Below are 16,141 nucleotides of genomic sequence, written 5' to 3' on the forward strand. Positions count from 1 at the left end.
GAGGTGGCGGGCGCCTGTAGTCCCAGCTACTCAGGAGGCTGAGGCAGGAGAATGGCGTGAACCCCGGGGGCAGAGCCTGCAGTGAGCCGAGATCGCACCACTGCACTCCAGCCTGGGCGACAGCGAGACTCCATCTCAAAAAAAAAAAAAAGAATCACATTATCTGCAACAACTGTCTCACTAATGACTGTCAATCCTGCTGGCAAGGTTGTAAAAATCTAGGATATTCATCCTGTGCAGTGGACACTTGAGAGTCCTGAGCTTCACTCTCGGGACTAAAGTAGAAACACACAGAGGCTGAGGCATGAGGCGTCTTTCCACACTCAGGTATTGACCCGGCCACGTGGCGTGGGCCTCGTGCTGACCGAAAGCCTGCAGGCAGTGGGGCCGCTGCACGCAGAGCTCACAGGCACAGACACACAGGCACAAGGACAGATGCCAGGGCCGTCCAAGCCCAGGGTGGCCCAGCTGCCCCGGCGTGGTGCGTGGCTTGGGGGTCTCTCTGGGATGCCTTTGTCTGCAGCGGAGACAGGGCAGGAACAGAGGGAGGAAACAGCCAGGTGCTCTGAAAGCAAGATGCCGGTGGGGCTGAAGGTAGGGATTTTCAGAAGGTGGCAAAGCCAGCCCTGACCCCAGTAGAACTCTGAAGACAGTGAGCCAGGGAAAGCCAGGGGGCTGGACTTGGACACACCCAGACCTCTGAGAGCTCAGGGGAAGCCAGGGGGGCTGGACTTGGACACACCCAGACCTCTGAGAGCTCAGGGGAAGCCAGGGGGGCTGGACTTGGACACACCCAGACCTCTGAGAGCTCAGGGGAAGCCAGGGGGGCTGGACTTGGACACACCCAGACCTCTGAGAGCTCAGGGACAGACATCACGGAATTGCCCGAAGACCTCCGTACTGAACAGAGAGACCCCAGCCCCACCAGGTCCCAAGACGGTGGACGGCAGCCACTTACACCTCCAGGCAGGACCCCGGAAGACGTTCCTCTCAGGAATCTGTGTGATGCTGGCAGGCGAGGCAGGGCTTCCCCCAGCCAGATGACTCTGTCACGGCCTGGTCAGCATTTTGGATCTCTCCAGTGTGGGCTGACAGCCAACGGTCACCAGACATCAGACGAGAGCCCCTAACAGGGGAGATAGACAGAGGCTGAGAGAATGAGAAGAGGCTGGAAGACGCGGAGACAGAGGGCCGTGAAATCCGTGAGTATCCTCACGGACATCAGAACATGGAGTTTGCACGCTTGAAACAATAGAACACTACGAGAAAAGAAAGGAAAGACAATCAGAGAAAGAAAGACAGATAACCCACAAACTGGAAATAGGATGCCAGAAATAAACTCAAGAAGGACTGGAAGAAATCACTCCGAAAGTTACACCAAACGTGATATGGAAAATGGAGACTAACTATGTTTTACAATCAGCCCAGTAGATCCAATATCTAAGCGGGAGACAGCTCCACACGTCCAGAGAAAACAGCTTACTAATTCAGAGCCTCCCTTTCCTGGAGGACAACAGGATGAGTCTAATCTTCTTAAAAGCAGCCAGGGGGTAGATGTGAGTGAGGAGCTGCTGGGCTGGGCGCAGGAGCCAAGGGGCACCAGGGAGGCAAGCCCCGCACTCCGGCCCCGTGCCAGCTCCTCCAGCTCAGGTCCTCCCAAAACAATGGCCCTGGAAACCTACATCTATGCCCCCGAGGAACGAAGATAAACCCAACAAGCCCCAGCCCCTGTGTCCATGACAATCCTGAACCTTCAGTTGGAACATCTAGTGTAGACTGAATTGAGTCACATGGTTCTAGACAACTACCGCCACCATGTGTCCGGAAGAAGTAAAAACAAGCAAAAAAGGAAGGTTGCATCAAAGCAAACTCTAATCAGTCTTTAAGCACAGCGGTCAGCACACACTGGCAGATAATCAGGCCTAGAGACGGTGGGAAGAGCAGGCATCAGACACCACAGACAGACTGAAAACCGCTGCACTTACAAGATCCAAGGAGGCAGAACAAGCAACAAGTCAGGAGGGTATGGAAGGCAGGAACGGCACCTCCACCTTGGCCTCACTGATGTTTACAGAACACTCCACCCAAAAACAGCAGGGTACGCATTCTTTTCAAGTGCACGTGGAACATCTAGCCCGATAGACCCATATTCTAGGCCAAGAAATGTGTCTCAAACTTAAAAGAATTGAAAGTAATACATAGTAATTTGCAGGGACCAGCCCCTACGGGGTCTGTGGGTTTTTCTCCTCGTGTGCGGAGACGAGACAACATAGAGATAAAGACACAAGACAAAGAGATAGACGAAAAAACAGCTGGGCCCGGGGAACCACTACTACCAAGACGCGGAGACCGGTAGTGGCCCCGAATGCCTGGCTGCGCTGTTATTTATTGGATACAAGACAAAGGGGCAGGGTGAAGAGTGTGAGTCATCTCCAATGACTGATAAGGTCACGTGAGTCACATGTCCACCGCACAGGGGACCGAGACGGAGAGAGAGAGAGGACAGTTTATGCCATTATTTCTTCTATGCATTTCAAAGACTTTTAGTATTTTCACTAGCTCTACTACTGCTATCTAGAAGGCAGAGCCAGGTGTATAGGGTGGGACATGGAAGTGAAACAGGAGTGACCGCTGAAGCACCTCGTCACAGGGAGACGGTCAGGCCTCCAGATGGCTGCGGGCGGGTTTGACTGATGTCAGGCCCTCCACAAGAAGTGGTGGAGCAGAGTCTTCTCCAACTCTTCCGTGGAAAAGGAGACTCCCTTTCCCGGTCTGCTAAGTAACGGCGTCTTCCCAGGCACTGGCGTCACCGCTAGACCAAGGAGCCCTCTGGTGGCCCTGTCCGGGCATGACAGAGGCTCACACTCGTGTCTTCTGGTCACTCCTCACTATGTCCCTTCAGCTCCTATCTCTGTATGGCCTGGTTTTTCCTAGTTTATGATTATAGAGCGAGGATTATTATAACATTGGAATAAAGAGTAATTGCTACAAACTGGTGATTAATGATATTCATATATAATCATATCTATAATCTATTTCCAGTATAACTATTCTTATTGTATATATTTTCTTCATTACACTGGAACAGCTCGTGCCCTCGGTCTCTTGCCTCAGCACCTGGATGGCTTCTCGCCCACAATAATTAAAAAAAGAAATCAACAGAAGAAAATGATTTATGGGAAATATTTTGATATTTGGGAAAAATACAGTTCTAAATAACCCATAGTCAAAGAAGAAATCAAAACAGAAGTTAGTAAATGTTTTGAAATGAAAATAAACACAACATATCAAAAAATTACTGGACTTTACTAATGCAGTACTTAGAGGAAAATGTATAGCACCAAACACCTATAAGAAAAGAAGAAAGGTCTTAAATCAGTTACCTCAGTTTCCACCCTAAGAAACTAGAAATAGAATAACAAATTAAGCAGAAAGTGATCAAAATAAATAATTAAGATCAGAGCAGAAATCAATAAAATAGAAAACAAAAATGGCAATAGAGAAAATCAATGAAACCAAAAGCTAGTTCTTTGAAAATATCAATGAAATTGGGGTCAGGTGTGGTGGCTCACGCCTGTAATCCCAGCATGTTGGGAGGCCAAGGTGGGCAGATCACCTAAGATTAGGAGTTCGAGACCAGCCTGGCCAACATGGTGAAACCCCGTCTTTACTAAAAATATAAAAATGAGTTGGGCGTGGTGGCGGGCACCTGTAATCCCAGCTACTTGGGAGGCTGAGCCAGGAGAATTGCTTGAACCCGGGAGGCGGAGGTTGCAGTGAGCTGAGATTGTACCACTGCACTCCAGACTGGAAGACAGAGCGAGACTCCGTCTCAAAATAACAACAACCACAACAACAAACCATCTGATTAGAGATTGCAGAAGAAAAGATAAATTAAAGGCATAGCAACAGAAACTATCAAAAAATGAAACAGACAAGAGAATAATGTTTTAAGTGAAACAGAGTATCAGTGACAACTGTTGGACAACTCCAAGCAGATTAATGTACATGTAACTGAATCAACAAAGAAGAAGAGAGAGCAAAGATATTTGAAAAACTAATGGCCAAAATTTTTCTAACTTTGATGGAAATGACAAACTCCAAATGACAAACTCCTAAGTCCAAGTTGCTCAAAGAATCTCAAGATAAGAACATAAACGACACCAAGACACATCATGATTAAATTGCTCAGTACCAGGGATAAAGGGAAAATCTTAAAAGCAGCCAGAGGAACAAAAATAAATATGACCACAGATGTCTCAAGAGAAGTAAAGCAAGTGAGAGAACGGTGGAGCCGCAAGTTTTAAAAAATGTAAGAAACAAAAACTGTCAATCTAGAACTCTGTACACAGGAAAAATATCTTTTTTTTTTTTTTTTTTTTTGAGATGGAGACTCACCCTGTCACCAACGCTGGAGTTCAGCAGTGAGATCTCGGCTCACTGCAACCTCTGCTTCCCGGATTCAAGATATTCTCCTGCCTCAGCCTCCCCAGTAGCTGGGATTACATCACCATACCTGGCTAATTTTTTGTATTTTTAGTAGAGACGGGTTTTGTCAGGTTGGCCAGGCTAGTCTAGAATTCCAGACCTCAGATGATCCACCCACGTCATCCTCCCAAAGTGCTGGGACTACTGGCATGAGCTGCCATACCAGGCCAAAAATATCTTTCAAAAACAAAAGTTAAATAAAGAATTGTTCATACATACAAAAGATGAAGGAATATATCATGAGCATTACAAAAAATATTTAGAGAAATCCTCCAGGTAAAAGGCAAATGATGCCAAGTGAAAATAAGGATCTATAAAAAGAAATAAAGAGCACAGTGAATGCCAATATGAATAAATATACAACACTTTTCCTTATTATTTAAAAGATAAGTATCTGTATAAACAAAAATCATAACAATTTATTGTGGAATTTATAATACATGAACATAAAATGCATGACCACAGTAGCACAAAGGCCAGTAGGAAAGAAATGGAAGTAGTACACTATTGTACAGCTTGTATACTATACGTGAAGAAATAACACATCACTTGAAGGTAGACGACGATAAGTTAAAGGAATACACTAACCCTAAAACAACCACTAAAGTAACAAAAGAAGGATTACAGGTCATAGTCAGCAAAGGAGATAAAATATAATCATAAAAAGGGAAAAAGATGACAAAGGGAACAAAAATCAAACAGGATAAATAGTAAACAAACAGTAATGTGGTAGATGTAAGTGTAATCATATTAATAATCACATTAAATGTAAATGGTTAAATACCACAAATAAAAGACAGAGATTATCAGACTGAATAAAAACACAAGACCCCACTATATGCTGCCTACAAGAAGCAAAATTTAAAAAGAAAGACACAAGTAGGTTTAAAGTAAAATAATGGTAAAAGGTATATCATGCACTATTTAAAGAAAGCTGGAGTTAATATCAGACAAAGTAGATTTTAAAACAACAAATATTACCAGGGATAAAGGAAATCATTTCATAATATTAAAGGGTTAATTCTTTAGAGGGACAAAATCATCCTAAATAGGTATGCACCTAATAACAACCTAAAAATACATGAAGCAAAAACAATATAACATCAAGGAAAAATAGACAAATCCACAATTAGAACCATAGATTTCAATAAAGATTGAACATCACTATTAACCAGTTTACCTGATTGACATCTACAAGATGTGCCACCCAATAACAGAAAATGCACACTCTTTTGGGAGAACACAGATCAATTACCAATATAGACCCATATTCTAGGCCATAAAATAAATCTCAAATTTAAAACAAAGTATGTTCTCTAATCTCAAGGGAATTAAAATATAAGTGAACAACAGTGAAATGTCTCCAGAAAATCTCTGAACATTTGGAAACTAAATAACACATTTCCAGATAATCTGGAAACTATCTAATAATGGGACAAACACTCGAACTCTGGATATGCCTCAAAAACATTGTGCTGAGCAGAAACTAGACACGAAAGAGAGGACGTTGTGTGTTCCACTTATATGAAAGGGTATGCAGGATGTCTGTGGGGTGATGGAAGTTGGCATCCTGATGCGTCTGGGTTCCAGGCACACACATTTATCAAAACCCATCACCTCAACACTAAGCACATTACTGTGTAAACTGTGCCTCCACAAAGAAATTAGAAAGGGCTAAAGAATTCCTACAAATCAATAACTAAAAGATGACACCATTGCGAGAAATGTACAAAAGACACACAGAAGCAGAAACACACATTGATATCAAACCTGTGGGACAAGCAGGAAAATACGAGTCGCCAACACAATGAGACGCTGCTTCTCACCCACTAAAGTGGCCAAGACTGAGAATTCCACGATACCACCTGCTGGAGAGGGTGGGAGATCCATAGTAGCTGTGGAGCAGTACAGCCACATTGGGAAAAGAATTTGGTATTTTCTTAGGAAGTTTTGAGTAAAGTTTGACCTCAACATTCCCAATCTCATGGGTGGATTACAAGAGAAATATTCTATTCACACACGACAACCAGGAACCAGGCACAGGAATGTCACCCAGTGCCATTCGCAATAACAGAGGACTGGGGATCGTTCCAAGTGTCCGTGAATAAACAATGTGTTATGACTTGCGGTGTAGTCGCACCATGGAATATTACACAGGTGTCCAACTGAGTGGAGTGCAGCTGCTAAGAGGGAGAGTCTTGACATGAAAGAACAAGACCTAGAGGACGGCGCACAGCCCGGGGCTCTGGGTTATGAAGCTTGAATCCAACAAAGCTCCACCTGTGTTTTGGGTCATCAACGTGCTTTCAAGAAAGCAGCCAGAGAATCCCAATGAATGGTCTCTGAGGGTGGGAGAGGGGAGGAGCTACGCTCATGGGTTAGTAATTGTCTATGTCCTGTGCTGAGGGGAGGTTTATGTGCTCTTTGTATTATTTTATAAATAGATGAATAAATGCCATGCATTGAAAAATAAATAAAACGAAAAAGTGTTCCGAAGGCAGCCTACTGGGTAGCATTCAGCAGCCCCCACCCTCAAGGGAAGGGCCTCGAGTCTGCGACCTGTCCCAGGTTGGCATCCCCGGGGTCAGGGCACCGGGAGGGAAGCTTGCATGGAAAGCCCTATTTGCCGCTGAGCAGAGCGTGGGGAGGCCTCCCAGCTCAGCGGGTCCCTCCGTGGGCCTGCAGAGCATCTTACAAATCGCTCTGGGACTCCCATCGGAGCGAGAATTTGCAATGAGAGACTTCCAGGATGGGAGCAGATAGGGGGTGGGGAGGGCAAGGTCACAAAGGAACTGAATAAGAAACACCAGCGGGGCTGGCTAACACGGTGAAACCCCGTCTCTACTTAAAATACAAAAAATTAGCCGAGGGTAGTGGCGGGCGCCTGTAGTCCCAGCTACTCGGGAGGCTGAGGCAGGAGAATGGCGTGAACCCGAGAGGCGGAGCTTGCAGTGAGCCGAGATAGGGCCGCTGCACTCCAGCCTGGGCGACGGAGCGAGACTCCCGTCTGGAAAAAAAAAAAAAAAAAAAAAAAAAAAAAACACCAGCAGGGGCAGATAGAGGCGGGGCCGGGGGAGACGCACCTGCGAGGGAGGCGGGGCCCGCCGTGACCTTGGTCTCCACGCAAAGACCTGGGGGAGGCTGCGCGCACTGCACCCAGGGCCCCAGCCCTGAGCCCCAAGCTGCCTCGCTGGCTGTTCCACGTCGCCCGGGGCGCTGTGGGTGGGGGGCGCTGCGGAGGGTCCTCGGTGCTGAGCCTTGGTCGGCCCAGCCCCTCCCGGCAGCCGCCCACGCTGCACCCAGGGCGGGGCCCATGCGTCTCCCGAGGCTGCCCGGTGGCGCCCCCCAGCGCTCCGTCCTCGCTGCCGTCGTGGGTGGGGGGTCTCTGAAGTCGCCTCACCAGGTGGGCCTGGAGCTCCGACCCCCGAGTGCCGGTGAGGACGGGGTAGAAGGCTGGGTCAAGGGTCACCCGGGAATTTCACTTGTCCACGGGGACCCCGCCGCTGCCCAGGCGCAGACAGACCCAGAGGCAGAGTGCGAGGTAGGGGTCTGGGGCTTACATCCCCCGAGAGGGGCGGGACCTCCCAGAGGAGCTGCTGCGCAGGCCTGCGGGGCTCCTTCTCCCACCGCTGTCCCAGCTCACCCTCCAAACCCCAGCCTGCCCTCAGACACCCAACTGTAGGCAGGTCCAGGAACCAAAACCCCACGCCACACAGACCCATTGGAGGCTCTGAGTGGACAGCTCCCACCCTTCCCTCGTCCGCCCTTTTGCTGGCTCAGAAAGTACAAGATAAAGAGATCAGGACCTAAAAGGTGGGGAGGAGCATCCCTCCCCTCTGCAAAACCCCTGGAAGCTTTGTTCACCCCTACAGGGTGCCCCTGGCCCTTGGGGGCCAGCAGGGTTGAGGTCCAGGAAGGGCCCCAAGGCACACAATCCCAAGAAGGCACGCCAGGCAGAATGGGTCTTCCCTTGCACTGTGTGTGTACATCTGGGGGTGTGCACCAGGGTGTGTGCGCACCTGGGGAGGGACGTGCACTGAGTGTGTATGTGTGCACCTGGCCATGCACCTGTGTGTTGGGGCGGGGAAGATTATGCATCTCTGGGCGGACGGGTGTAAGAGGAGTGATCATATGAGTGTGTACAGGTCCCAAGGCCCCTTGGCCAGGCGTTAGCTCTGGGTAAGTGTGCATGTTGGGCTGAGAGGTGGGAACGAGAGATAAGTATTGCAGCAGGTCCCAAAGGTGCATGGTGGGACGGTCTGTGAGCCTGAGCCCCTACCCTAAGATCCCAGGAGGGCTTACAGTGCTCTTACCTAGCTCTCACCAGTGGAGCAGGGCTCTCACCCCATCACACACCACACCCAAGTCTCTCCACTGTTCCGGAGTGCTCAGAAGTGACTTGCCTGACCAGGAGGGCCATGTACAATTCCAGCAATACTGTGGTGACAGAGTTTGTCTTTCTGGGCTTCCCAGAGCTGCCCCATCTTCAAGGGCTGCTATTTGGTCACTCCTCGTCATCTATGTGGTGACCATGCTAGAGGACCTGGCTGTCGTGGGGACCATCAGAGCCAGCCACCACCTGCACACATCCACGCACCTCTTCCAGGCCAGCCTCTCGGTGCTGGAGACCCTGTACACCTCGGTCACCGTCCCGAAGCTGTTGGCCAGACTCCTAGCACGAGCGAGGACCATCTCTCCTCGGGGCACTTCACCTGGCTGCTCCTCTTCCTCTCAGCTCCTCTGAGTGCATCCTCCCGGCCACCATGGACTGTGACGGGCCCCCAGTCATCTGCCACCTGCTGCATTACCCGGTCCATTATGGAGTTCAGGCTCTGCGTGCACCTGGCCCTCAGTGCCCGGCTCAGTGGCTTCCCGGACTCCTTTGTGTCCATGGCTCTCAACTCCAGCCTAAGGCTCTGCAGCCCCGATGTCCTCAACCACTTCTGTGATATCCCATCCCCACTATGGCTCTCTTGCTCCAGCGCCACTGCCATAGAAATACTGGACTCACGCAGCCCAGGTGATCCTCGCGGCTTCCCTGCAGACAACCATGGTCTCCTACACCCACATCCTGGCCAGGTTGCAAGGATTCCAAGAAGGCCCAGCAGCCACAGGCCTTTCCCACCCATGCCTCCCACCTGGGGTGGCGGCTCCTCTAACCTCATCAAGCTGGTGTCAGGGGTCTACTTGGTTGGGATCCCTCTGCTCAAACCCATCATCTACTGCCTGGGGAACTGCAACATCAGGGTGGCCCTGGCCAAACTCCTCCAGGCCCTTCCCCTTTAGAGCTGCAGGAGGGAGAGCTGCCCAATCCCTCTTCTTCCTTCCCTGTGCTCACAGACACTGGCGACAACCCAAGGCAGCCACAGCCCTCTCCTACCAGGGCAGTCAGCAAGTCCTGCCCTCGCCCATATCACCCAGAGTTGCCAAGAGCACAGAGTCCATAGGCAAGCATCTCCATGAGCAGAGGAGGGGCAGAGATGCCAGACCTGGGCCTCAGCACTGCCAGGACAGCTCCTCGCCACGGCAGCTGGGAGCCTCCAGCCCAGGAGAAGCTGGGCCCGGAGCTCACAAGAAGCCGCCTCTCACGGCCTCTTCCCCGACCCTCTCGGATGAACAGCTATGGAGGCCAGCCACTCTGCCCAGTCCTCCAGGCCCAGAGGGATGGTCTCCTTGCCATGAGGTCCCAGCTCCTCAGAGCAGAGCCTGAGGCCAGGTGAGCAAAGGGCTCCGGCACATCCAGGCAGCACCACCAAACACACAGGTGCCCCCTTTCCTCAGAAACAAGAACGTCATTTTGGGTCCTTTTATTGAAAACTCGATGGGTCTAATGAATAGACGACGTGCCCTTACCTGGTTTCTCTGCCTTTTCTCTCTGGTGCTTGAGGGCAGAAACTAAGTTGACCAAGCACGTCTCTTCCTATTGGGCTGCAGCACCTGGTTGTGGGGAGGTAACCCTCGCTTGATTTCACGGTTTTCCATGCCCCAGTCCCACCTCCCTCATCACAGCAACCCAGTGTGATGCATTCAGCATGTGTCCTTGGAGAGAGGTACTCAACAGATACATGCTGTTGTGAGTTTTAAATTTATGTCAATGATTTTTCACTGTAAATCTCCTTTCTTTTTTTGTTTTGTATATTTTGAGGTTATGTCATGAAGTGCATACAGATTTAGAAATGTTTTATCATCTTGGTAAATTTAACGTTTCATCACTAAGAGGCATTACTCTTTGTCCCTAGTGGTGCTTTTACCTCAACCTTTAAGTCATAAAGTCTACTTTGTCTGGCATTAATATAGCTACACTGGCTTCCTTTCAGTTAGTATTTGCATGGCATCTATTTTTTATCTATGCCAATTATTAATCTGCTGCCTCTTAGCTTCTAACCACCCTTCACAGTCAGCTCTGTGACGCTGGAACAGGGACTTGACAAACTGCATTTCTGCTTTGCCACCCACTCCCTCTTTCTGTTGAGAAGTCAGCTGCCAGTCTTACTTTTACTCTTTTGCAGGTAATTTAAGTTTCCCCTGCTTCTGGAAGTTGTTTGGTTTACCGCTGTCTTATCTAGGTATGCTTTTTTTTTTTTTGTATTTATTGCACTTGGAGTTTGTAATGCTTCTAGAATTCATGATTTAATTTATTTCTTCAGTTTTTGGGACTTATTGGTGATTATTTCCTTAGATATTACACCTACCTTATTCTCTCCTTCCATTGGTTCTAATATTACATGGCATGTCAGGCCTTTCTACAGTGTACCCTTGCCTCCTAACATCCTATTCTGCATGCTCTTTTCTTTTTCTGGATTATTTTCTGATCTTCCAGGTTACTAATTCTCTCGCTAGCCATGTCTAATCTTCTGCGTTTTAAAATGTATTTTTTGATTTTAGACTTTCCTTTTTGTCCTTTTAGTTTCCCATTCTCTACCAAAATTCTCAATCTTGTTTTATTCCTGTAGACATGGACAGGTTCCTACATGAGTTTCTTAGTGATATCCTTCTTCTCTTGTGTTGGTCTCTAATCTTTGCCAAGACTGGGTTGTTTTATTACTATGGCTTTCTACAACGTCTTAATATGACATGGTGAGTTACTCTTCTTTGATCTTCTTTTTCAAAATTATTTTATTAATAGTTATTTTAGGCCTTTATTTTTCCATATAGACTTTAGAAACTTTTGGATTCTGTGCTATTTTGTTACTACCATAACATAGTGCCACAGACAGCGTGGCTTAAACAACAACAATTTGCTTTCTCACAGTTGGGCAGGGTTGGTTTCTTCTGCAGCCTCTCTTCTTGGCTTGTAGACACCATCTTCTCCCTATGTCTTCACAGGGCCATCCCACAATGGGTGTCTGGGTCCTAAGCTCCTCTTGTTAAGGACATCAAGCTCACCTCACCTCATTTAACCTTAGTCACCTCTTTAAGGTCCATTTCCAAATGCACCCACCCCCACAGATACCAGGGGTTGGGACTTCAATGCATGAATCTGAGGGAGACACGGTTCAGCTCATAACAGTCTTTTAAAAATTATGCAAAGATTTTTATTGTAATTTCATTAAACTTATGGATCAATTTGTGGTGAACTGTCACCTTCACAATATCCTGTGCATCCTCCACTTATGCAGATTTTCTTTTATATTCTTTAATAACTTTTTGATGTTCTCCATAGAGGTCGTTTACATTGTGGACTGTGGTGAATGGTTTGCTTTTTTTTTTGGAGAAGGAGTCTTGCTCTGTTGCCTAGGCTGGAGTGCGGTGGCGCAATCTCAGCTCACTGCAACCTCCACCTCCTGGGTTCAAGTGATTCTCATGCCTCAGCCTCCCATGCAGCTGGGACTACAGGCACGTACCACCACGACTAGCTAATTTTTGTAATTTTAGTAGAGACAGGGTTTCACCATTTTGGCCAGTCTGGTCTCGAACTCCTGGCCTCAGATGATCTGCCCGACTTGGCCTCCCAAAGTGCTAGGATTACAGGCATGAGCCATCATGCCAGGCTATGAATGGCTTTTTATCTTTTATTTTTTAAAGCTATTTTTTGTTCTGGTAGAGAAATTCTACCATCTTTTAAGTCTAAGGTGCACATCTGGCTGCAAGTCTAGGGAGTACCTGCTTAATACAGGGATGAGACGTGAGACACACAGCAGTGCAGAGCGGCAGAGCAGCACCGCCATGTGCCGGGGACGACCCCGCCCTCCACCCGCCTAGCCGCTTACCCAGCATCCTGGGGTCTTCCAAGCAGCAGAGCAGCACCGCCGTGTGCCGGGGATGACCCCGCCCTTCACCCACCTAGCCGCTGACCCAGCATCCTGGGGTCTTCCGATGGCAGGAGCCACCCTCAGCACCAAGTCCCACTCCCAGCAGGAAAAAGGGGGAAAGGACAAGAGCACACAGGTTCTGTGCAGCCCCTCTCCTTAGTGGGGACAGAGGCTCTCCCAGGAGCCCCCGGCACCCTCAGTTGCAGGTTTCACCAGCTATGCCTATGTCCTGTGGCCTCTGCCGGCTGCAGCACTTGTGGTGGAATCAGGCCTCAGGGCTACAGCTTCAGGAGCCACCCCACCTTCTATGGTGGAATCAGGTCTCAGGGCTGCAGCTTCAGGAGCCACCCCACCTTCTATGGTGGAATCAGGTCTCAGGGCTGCAGCTTCAGGAGCCACCCCACCTTCTATGGTGGAATCAGGTCTCAGGGCTGCAGCTTCAGGAGCCACCCCACCTTCTATGGTAGAATCAGGTCTCAGGGCTGCAGCTGCAGGAGCCACCGTGCCTTCAACGTGCTGTGTTCTTCTTGGTGGCAGCTCTGCCAATGCTGTTAAATAGAAGTGGTGAAAGCAGGCAATCTTTTCATTGGTTCGTATTTTTAAAAATACATTTAAAAGCTCTCCACTACGTATGTCTTCTGAGATTAGCCTTTATCAAAGAAAACATTTCACTTCTATGACGAGTTTTCTCAACATGTTTCACCACAAACGAAACAATCAACAACGAATGTTGATTGAAATCAAATGCTTTGTCTTCCTCTGTAGAAAACTGTATTTTTCGCCTTTGGTCCACTAATAGGTAAAGCACACTGACATATGTTATGATGTAAAACCACCCTGAACTTGACCTGATCATGGTGATTTGCTTTCTGATGCGCCACTGGACTCATTTTGCTACTGCTTTATTTAAAACTTTCATGTCTCTGCTCAAATATAAAACAGCCTAAATGTTTCTCTTGTGCTTCTCTTATACACCCTAAGATACATCCTATACATCTTAAGACAGAAGGCTTCTGGAATCATAAAATCGGCTGGAGCACCGCCTCCCCCTTCCTTTTCCCGTTCTGTGTTCTCGGCCTTGGAACAACTGTTAGATGTCAGAGCCCAAAACGGATCCCCTGGGTCTATCCCCTTTTCTTTCATATTTGCTGCCTTTTTGCCAGAAACATTTCCTTAAATATACAATTCCATCCTTCTGTGGTTTTTTTTTTTTTTTTTGCAATAATTTTTTAATCTCAAAAGTGTCTTTTTTGTCTTATTCCATTTTCACAGTTTCCTGTTCTTATTATATAACTATATCTCCCTAATCCGAGTCTATGGATTGGAGTTTCGTGTTTGTTTTTTTTTCCTCTGAGTCACTCAAATTTCTCAATCCATTTATTTTCTGTTTCTTTGCCTGGTCTTTCTTTTATGTGATGCAGCTCTCCTTGAGTGTCTGATACATTTTCATCCTTTAAAATGAAGCCAATGGGTGACAGGAAGACGTGTTTCCATGAAAGGCAGTGCTTCACTCCAGAACCTCAGCTCCGGCATGCTGGATCCAGATCCACAGCATCCCCAGGACCTCTTCTCCCCTCTGGGTCCTGCCCCCATCTCACTGGCTCCCATCTCAGATTCCCTGTGAGGCTCCACACTTGGCTTCACACGCAGAGTCTAGGGGTGAAGGGCCCCGCCCAGCCTCTCAGCTGGCAGTCCTGGGCCTGTGCTGGGAAACATGCCCTCCCCGCCCGCAGCCGGAGGAGCTGCATGGCTGTCTTGAGTGGAGGTCACACATCCCCTCCCAGGGCCAGAGGAAGGAACGGTCACAGATGTTCCTCATGAGCCAAAAATAAGCAAGGTCTGGCTGTGGTGCTGTCCACTGCCGGCTCCAGCACCAGGGGTTGCCCAAGAACCCCCTTGACTCCTTGGGGTAAGCAGCTCACTGCTGGCTGTTCTGTGTGTGACCGGGAAGGGGGACTCAACCAGAGTGTGCAGACCTATGATGACCCCCGCTTCCACCTCCACGTCCCTTGGCCACGGCCCTTCCCTTCCAAGCTCCTTCTGCCTGATGGGCAGCACCCCCCCTCTCGTCTGGAGTCTCCTGGGGCCCTTCCTGCTCTCCTTGTTCATTTATTTTGTCTTGGAGGGAAGCTGGGCGGACCTGCTCAGGCGGCCCCCTAGGGCCAGAAAATCTGTCGGTCACTTTCAAATACATGTTCTTTCCAGCCCTTCCTTGCCAAACGTTCTAAAAGCACTGTTGTCCATCTCACCCAAAAAGCTAAGCTTCTGTCCAATCCTTAATGGTAGCTATAAATGAGAAGCATAAGCTTGGTTTCCTTCTAAGATCCGGCAAGTTAGAAGATAGAACTTATTTCTTCACTTATTCATCACATATTTGCAGGGCACCCCTACACGGGACAGCAGAGATCCCAGGCCGGCGCTGCACCCGGAGCCAGGCTCGGAGCTGGCCGTGCGCCCTCAGCTGAAACTCACCGGAGGCGCGGCTGCCCTGGGCTGGGAAGATGCCGTGGGCCCAGGTGGCATCGGAACCCACAGGAGGAAGACAGCCAGCCCAGGAGGGGCCATGGGGGGCCTCTGGGGATCACAAGGGTCGACCCCATCCTCCCTGAAACAAGGCCGGAGGTTGAGGACGTCTCCGCCCGGCCCCGCAGCTGACAACCGGTGGAGAAACCGCACCTGCCCCGGGAGGGGCCACGGGGTGGGCTCGAGCCACCATGGGGCTGGTACAAGCACCCTCTCCGCTCAGGACCTCGGCCCTCATCCCAGGGCACCAGGGCTCACAGGGGGATGGGCCCGGGTGGGGATGAGGGTGTGGAGGGGCGGGAAGCACGACGGGTGGAGCCGGGCCGGGTGCGGGGGTCGCGGGGGACGGCGGGGACGGGGCCTTGTGATGCAGGAGACGGAGGGGGCTGGTGAGGGAGGACGGGAGGCCTCAAGGATGGGGGACGGGACGTCCTTTTCCCCTCCCACCGGCTCACCGGGGATGCGCCTCCGCGACTGCCCGCCCCATCCCAGGGCGGAGGCCTCGCGCAAAACCCAGGCGCCGCGGCTCCGCGCTCCGGCTGAGGGTCTGCGCCGCCGCCCGCCCGCTCCTTCCCGCTCGGCCGCGGCCCCTGGGGCGGATACTCCAGCGCGCGGTTCCAACTGAGGCCTGTGGCGGGTAAGACCGGGAGGCTGGGGCAGGTACCGGGCCGGGAGCGAGGGGCGGCGCGGGGAGGGGATGCAGCCGTCGCCCGGGTAGCTGCGTCCGGAAGTGGCCCAGCGACTGGACCCCGTCCCGTCCCCCGCCAGCTGCTGAACTAGGCGGCCAAGGACGGCATGGAGCGCGAGGCGCGCGAGGGAGGGACCAACCCGGGGGTACGGGCCTGCTGGGGCGGGGTCCGCACGATGTCAGCAGCCGC

The sequence above is a fragment of the Symphalangus syndactylus genome, chromosome 2 (assembly GCF_028878055.3).
Source record: "Symphalangus syndactylus isolate Jambi chromosome 2, NHGRI_mSymSyn1-v2.1_pri, whole genome shotgun sequence".
Taxonomy (NCBI): Eukaryota; Metazoa; Chordata; class Mammalia; order Primates; family Hylobatidae; genus Symphalangus; species Symphalangus syndactylus.